The following is a 7,763-nucleotide window of genomic DNA, read 5'->3' as shown; positions in this document are numbered from 1 at the left end:
TTTTAGAAAAAAATCTTCCATAAAGAAACTGTGTAAGAAAGAGTTTATATAATAAAGGGGGAAATGTGTATGGAAAGAAATGCTTTATCTTATCCAACAAGGAAGTATGAGGGGAAGTACAGGGGAGACAAGAGGGAGAGAAGATCAAAGGAGATAATGGTCAGAAGGAAAATAGATTCTTATGGAGGGGATGGGGTGAAGGAAAAAGAAAGGATAAGCATAAGTGAATATAATATAAAGAAATCCACAATTAGCGATCATAACTGTGAATATGAATGTGATGAAGTCACCAATAAAATAGAGGCAAGTGGAAGCAAACAGAAGAATGCATTAGAAGCCAGAATTCTACAATATTTTGTTTATGAAACACACTTGAAACAGAAAGACACAGAGAATATACCCACCCATGCCCACACACAAACCTACACATTTGTACATGTGTGTATGTTTATATATATATATATATACACACATACATATACATATATACACACACACATATACACATATCACACGTGTATACACACGTGTGTGTGTGTGTGTATCAGTGTTGACTAGCACTGAGCCAGGATTCAGGATTCTGTTGCTTTGCCCATACTCCAATACAGGTCACAATCCTAGGTGGCAGTCCTAAGATGAGGAGTGCTAACATAGTAGACTTTGTGGTCACAGAGGAGGGGGAATCCTTTTCAAAATTCCAGGGCAGAAAAGAGTGGTTTTGTTAGTTCAGAGTAATAAACACTTCTCCCTAGATCACACCATTTTGGAAGAACTGAAAACTTACAGGTCCCTATAAATATCTCTGAAAACAGCTTAACAAAACCCCTGAAATTTAGAAGAGTGCACCCTCCATCCTGGAAGCAAAGTCCTCCTTTAACAAAAAATAAATAGTCATCTAATATGCTTGTATAATGAGAAAATAACAGAAATAAAACAAAAATCTGACTACTGAAAATTACTATTGTAACAAGGAGGATCAAAACACACAGAAGACAACAAAGTTAAAGCTACCACATCCAATGTCTCCAAGAAAAATATGAATTGATCTCAGTCCATGGAAGAGGTTAAAAGGACTTTGAAAATTAAATAAGAGAGGTAGAGGGGAAATTGGAAAGAGAAATGAGAATGATGGAATATAATCATAAAAAATAGTTAAGAGCTTGGTAAATGAGACTTAAAATAATGGAATAAAATAACACCTTGAAAAACAGACTAGGCCAAGTGGTTAAGGAGGTCCAAAAAGCCAAAGAGGAGAATAATGGATTAGAAAGCAGAATTGGCCAAATGGAAAAGGAAGTCCAAAAGCTTGCTGAAGAAAATAATTCATCAAAAATTAGAATGGAGCAAATGGAAGCTAATGACTTAATGAAAAATCAAGTAACAATAAAATAAAACAAAAAGAATGAAAAAAATAGATGACAGTGTGAAATATCTCATATGAAAAATGACTGACCTGGAAAACAGATCCAGGAGAGATAATTTAAAAATTTGGATTTTTTGAAAGCCATGATAAAAAAAAAAAAAGAACCCAGACATCATCTTTCAAGAAACCATCAAAGAAAGCTTCCCTGATATTCTAGAACCTGAAGGTAAAATAGAAATTGAAAAAATCCACTGATCACTTCCTGAAAGAGATCCCAAAAGGAAGACTTCCAGGAATACTATAGTCAAACTCTAGAGTTCCCAGGCCAAGAGGAAAGTTATACAAGCAGTTAGAATGTTACAATTCAAGTATTGTGGAACCTCAGTCAAGATAAGAGAAGATTTACCAGCTTCTAACGTTAAAGAATATCAAGACTTGTGCTAATGATATTATAGAGGGCAAAGGAGCTAGGATTATAACCAAGAATCACCTGCCCAGCAAAACTGAATATAATACTTGGCAGGGGGGGGGGGGCGGGGAAGGGAATGGACATTCAATGAAATAGTAAATTCCCAGGCATTCTTGATGAAAAGACAAGAGTTGCATAGAAAATTTTGCTTTTAATACAAAAATCAAGAGAAACATGACAAGGTAGAAAGGAAAACAAAATATAAGGGACTTAATAACTGTTTGTACTCCTACATGGGAAGATACTTGTAACTCATAAGAACTTTACCAGCATTAGGGCAGTTATAAGGACAGTATATAGGCAAAGGCCCAGACATGAGTGAAATATGAAGGGGTACTATCTAAAAAGATATCAAATTAAGACACAAGAAACAGGAATTACTGGAGGAAAGGTGAAGAGAAAGGCAGAATGTGATAAATTATCTCACATAAAAGAGGGATGAAAAAAACATTTATAGTGTGGAGGAGAAGCTGGGGAAGGAGTGGGGAATACTTGAACCTTACTATCATCAGAATTGTCTCAAAGAGGAAATAACAAATATACTCAATGGAGTATATAAATCTATCTTACTCTAAAGGAAAGTAGGAGAGAAAACAGCCAAGTGAAGGGGAGTGATGGAAGCTAGGACAGATTAGGGGAAGTGGAAGTCAGAAACAAAACACTTTTGAGGAGCACTAGTGTGAAAGGAAAGAAAATAGAAGAACAGGGGAGAAATATGATGGAGGGAAACAGTTAACAATCATAACTATGAAATAATTTTGGAAGTAACTTTCTCTGATGAATGCCTGATTGCTAAAATATATAGAGAACAGTGTCATATTTATAAAAAAGAGAAATTCCACAATTCATAAATGATGAAAAGATATGAATAATCAGTTTTCAAATAAAGTAATCAAAGAGATCTATAGCCACATGAAAAAGATGCTCTAAATAATTTTTAGTTGGAGAAATGCTAATTAAAGCAACTCTGAGGTATAATGTCATAGCTATTAGATTGTATAATAGGGCAGAAAAGGAAAATGACAAATGTCAGAAGGGATTGAGAAAAGAGACATTAATGCATTGTTGGTGGAGTTGTCAACTGATTCATTCCCTATTTTGGAGAGCAGCTTAGAACTATTACCAAAGTTTTATAAAACGATGCATAATCTTTAACCCAGGAAAATCACTACTGGGTCTGTATCCCAAAAGAGTTTTTAAAAAGGACCTATAGGTACAAAATATTTCTATCAGCTCTTTTGTTGTAGCAAAGAATTGGAAATTGAGGGGATTCATATCAAATGGGGAATGGCTAGAAAAATTGTGGTACATGATTATGATGGAAAAATATTGTACTCTAAGAGATGTTGAGCAGGATGCTCTCAGAAAAATCTGGAAAGACTTACATGAACTCATGCAAAATAAAATGAGTAGAACCAGGGAAACATTTTACACAGTAATAGCAATATATTAAGATTATCAACCATGAATGACATGGCTATTTTCAGCAATACAATGATCCAAAATAATTCTTAATGACTTATGATGAAAAATGCTAACCTTCCCCAGAGAAAGAACTGATGGTATCTGAAGACAGATCAAAGCATCATTTTAAAACTTTTTAAATTTTTTTCTTGGTAATTTTTTGTCTTTGTTTTGTTTTATAACTACTTTTACAGAAATATGTTTTGCATAACTGTACCTGTATAACCTAAATCGAATTGCTTGCCTTCACAATGTGGTGGGGTGGAAAGGGAGAAGAATTTGTACATCAAGATTTTAAAAACAAATGTTAAAATTTATTGTTGAACGCAATTGGGGGAAATTGAATGTTAAATAAATAGAAAACAATTTAAAAGGTAAAAAAAACTATCACAGACCTATTCTTTTTAGTATCATTAATGGATTCCGCAGAAAACATGAGTTCTATGAGCCAAAGTTGTTAAAGGCCATTAACTTCAGAAGGATGACTTTATTAAAGAAAAAAAAAAGCAAACTTCTAAATGGGTGATGAGTCATACAGTATTACAATAGAATTTACAACCAAGGTTTTCATTCCAGTGCATTAGCAATATTATTTCAAAACAAATTCAGTTAGGGTAACCTTATGTGGGATACTAATGCAATCTAATGTACCATAAAATCCCACAAATTGTTTATTCTTTTTCTTTTCAACAAATTCATTGGACTCATTATGCTGGGACTGTATCCAATTTTGTATGTACCCCAAATGGTCTATTGTTGCCATTCATACTGAATAAAAAAACACTAAATAAGAAAAAAAAAACATATTACCTTTACTGGCAATAGGTGCCACATTTAATAGATTACTGGATCTGGAGTTAGAATGAACAGAGTTCAGGTCTGACCTCAGATGCTTAACTAGTTCTGTATACTTGGGAAAATCACTTAACCCCTGTCTAAAACTGGAGAAGGAAATGGCAAAACCATTCCAGTACCTTTGCCAAGAAAACTCCATGACCATTTGAGACATCATATGACTTAACCAATTTTTAGCATTGCTATGTCAGCTTGACAAAATTTTAGGAACATAAAACTGATTAAGTGAATGAACAAATAGGAAAAAATACATTTTATGTATTTTTAAATACATAATAAATGTATACATTTATTATGTGTATACTGTGTGCCTAATGTAAATGATGTTTTTTTCAACTAAATACATATTAATGTGTTTCTTTTTTTTCTTTTGGTTTCAAACTCCATTAAAATACATTTCTTAAATCTCTGTAGTGAAGAATTACCATTGATAATTAACATCTTATGTTTCTGGTCTGGCATATGTCCTATGTTTGAACATGTGGACCCCACGTTATTAGATCTGTGATTATCTGCTGTCAATTTTTTTTTTCTATTTCAAAGGATTAGTAAATCCTTGAAGATATGGTTTTAATTTAGGTCACACTTAAGTGCTGGCATACTAAGATCATATGATTAACCAATAACTTTTTTAGGTATGTGTGCGTTTTCTCTCCTTTAAAAATGTTTATAAATGAAGAAAATCTAATGAGTAAGAAAAAAGAAGTAACAAAAGGAAAGACAAAATAAAGGACACATTCATCCATGCTGATTAATTTTCTAGTATTCTAGATAAGAAATATAATCTACACCCTTTTAATGGGAAGAATTTTGACCTGGGATAGTAGGAAGTACAATGGATTGAGACTTGCATGATGTAGATTTCAGTCCCACTTCTAACATTTGTTAGCTCTGTGACTAGGTCATGAAAGTATTGTAAGAGAAGTACCAAGTACTGGGATTTCATTGGAGGAAAATCCTAACTTCAGGGTACTTTTATGCTTATCACTGTGCTAACTGCTATAATTGCATAAGAAATTTGAGCCACAATCCTAACTTTTGACATACAGTTCTTTTCTGTCACTCATCTCTGCTGGCTCATTTGCCTCACAACATCAGGTCCTTTTTCCCTCTGACTATGCTTTGAGGCTTTCACTTTTGTTTCCCTTCCCTCTCCACCCTCATCTTGGCTCTTAAGGTAGCATTTTTTTTTCTGGTCCAAATTTTATGGATGTTCTGTAAAGGTTTATTAACTTAAGGCCCCATATAAGGAAAAAAAAGAACCCCTAGAACCCACAATTTGCATAGCATTCACACAAAATAGCATGCATGCCCTTGATGGATTATATTCCTTTGTCCTATCAAAATATTTCTTCCTTCCCCCCTCAGCTAGACAGTTGTTGCTACACATTTCACTCAAGGAAATAAATGAAGGACAACAAGGAGCTCTTCCCTGTCTCTAGGGACAGCTAGGTCAAAGTGAAGTCGTTTCAGTGTCAGTGGGTAGGATTGACGTTAGTCATCACTAAGAATTTCCTATTTGTGTTGTGAGACAATTTTGTACATACTATTAATGATGGCTATGAGGTCATCCTTGCAAGAGATCCCTCTTCCTCTCCTCTCTGAAGGAACATAAATTTTTGTGGCCAGAAGATGCACTGTTAACTTAGGGTTTACTGGATAGATTTCTTCTTTTCTCTCTCCTTCCCTCCTTCTTTCCTTCCTTCCTTCCTTCCTTCCTTCCTTCCTTCCTTCCTTCCTTCCTTCCTTCCTTCCTTCCTTCCTTAAAGCTTTAAACCTAGTTTTCCCTGAAGCTCATAGTTTAGGCCACAATATGTCCCTGCCCAAGCTCCACTTAATGGCTGTATTTTATCCCCTCCTGGTTTGGAGTGAATGTCAATGGTAACTGTTTCTCTTTGGAACACCAACCCTAAATGTCTTCCCTCCCCAACTTGAATTTTTTTTTCTAATTAAAGGACCATCCCTTGACTCACTTATTAAAGAAGTCTATTCACTGAATGGGTGCTACCTCACTCCAAGTGAGAACTTGAAAAGGCTTTATACTAAAAATTCTAGGATCTCCCATTACATCTTGGTCATCTCCAGTCATCCTGATGAATATCTGGTCACTGGATCCAGACAGCTCTGGAGGAGAAAGTGACACAGGTGATTTTGCACAGCTCTCCCCCATTCAAAACAAAGTCAAGTGCAAGCCATATCAATATTTCTCTGATGTCATGATCTTCTTCGGAAACAAAGAATGAACACGACCTGTGAGTAGACTGAGCTGCCTGAGTGGGGACCCAGCTAGTTGGCTAAACCAGCTCATCCTCTCACTTCTGTCCCTCTCTCCCCTCCCTTTGGGATTTACTGGCTAGATGTCCTTCTTTCTTCCTTTCCTTCCTTCCTTCCTTCATTCCTTCCTTCCTTCTTTGTCATTCCCAAAACCTTAAACCCAATACACTCTGAAAGTCATGGATTAGATAACAATAGATCCCTGCCCAAGTTCTGCTTAATGGCTGACTTAGAGTTATTATCAGTTGTAACAGATGCTCTTTCCCTCTCAGTGAGATTTAATATATTTTTTTCTTTTGCTCATTAAAAGGGCCATTCCCTGACTTCTTCTTAGAGAGGCCTATTCACTCAATGGGCATTAACTCCCTCTAAGTGAGTGCCTGAAAAGACCAAGGTTTTCCATTGCATCCTGGACCATCTCCAGTCATCCTAATGATATCTGCTCACTGGATCCAGGTGGCTCAGGAGGAGAAAATGAGGCAGATGACCTGGCACAGCCCTCCCTCACTCAAATCTAACTTAAATGCAAATCAAGTCATCATTTCCCTGATGTCATGGCCTTCTTTGAAATCAAAAGACAAACAGAACTGACTAGGTAGGATAGCTTCTCTCTCACTTTAGTTTTGTTTGTTTGTTTATTTATCTACAAATTGAGATGATATTTGTACCACTCATTTCATTGGATTGTTATGAATATTTCATCCAGTTTCTCTTTCCAAATTCAGTGTTCTTCCATTGCACCATTCAGTCTCCTACTATTGCAAAGACCCTTTTAATTGGTCTATATAACTCCAGTTTCCCACCTCCTCATTCCTTTCCTTCCTTTATATCATAGACAAACTTATTTTTATAACATGTTGTATAATAGGCTTTGGGTAAGGACAAACCTACATTTCCCATTGTACTCTGCTGTAGGCATATCTTTCCCTTACATTGGGCCTTAGAGATTGATCACTCATTACCAGAAGTTCCAAGAATTCAATTTGTCATGAAACAAGGTACTTGTGATGATTGTTATGATGTATTCAGAAATATCTGATAAGTATAGAGAGCTGGGAATTTTTCTGGTAGACTTAGTCCTTCAGAGCAATTCAAGGACCTAGAACATTCCCAAAGGACTCTTGAGGCAAAATGTCATCCACATCTAGAGAAAGAATTATGAAAGTGGAATGCAGAATGAAGCAGAATATTTTCTCCTGTGTTACATTTTGTTTTGGTTTGTCTTTTCCTCAGGGTTTCTCCCATTCATTTTAATTCCTCTATGCAACATAACATGTGAAAATGTGCTTAATAAGAATATATGTATAGAAATCTTATAAGACTGAATATTTTCTTTAG

Source organism: Notamacropus eugenii, chromosome 2 (genome assembly GCF_028372415.1).
Source record: "Notamacropus eugenii isolate mMacEug1 chromosome 2, mMacEug1.pri_v2, whole genome shotgun sequence".
Taxonomy (NCBI): Eukaryota; Metazoa; Chordata; class Mammalia; order Diprotodontia; family Macropodidae; genus Notamacropus; species Notamacropus eugenii.
Note: the sequence above shows the minus strand (reverse complement) of the source record.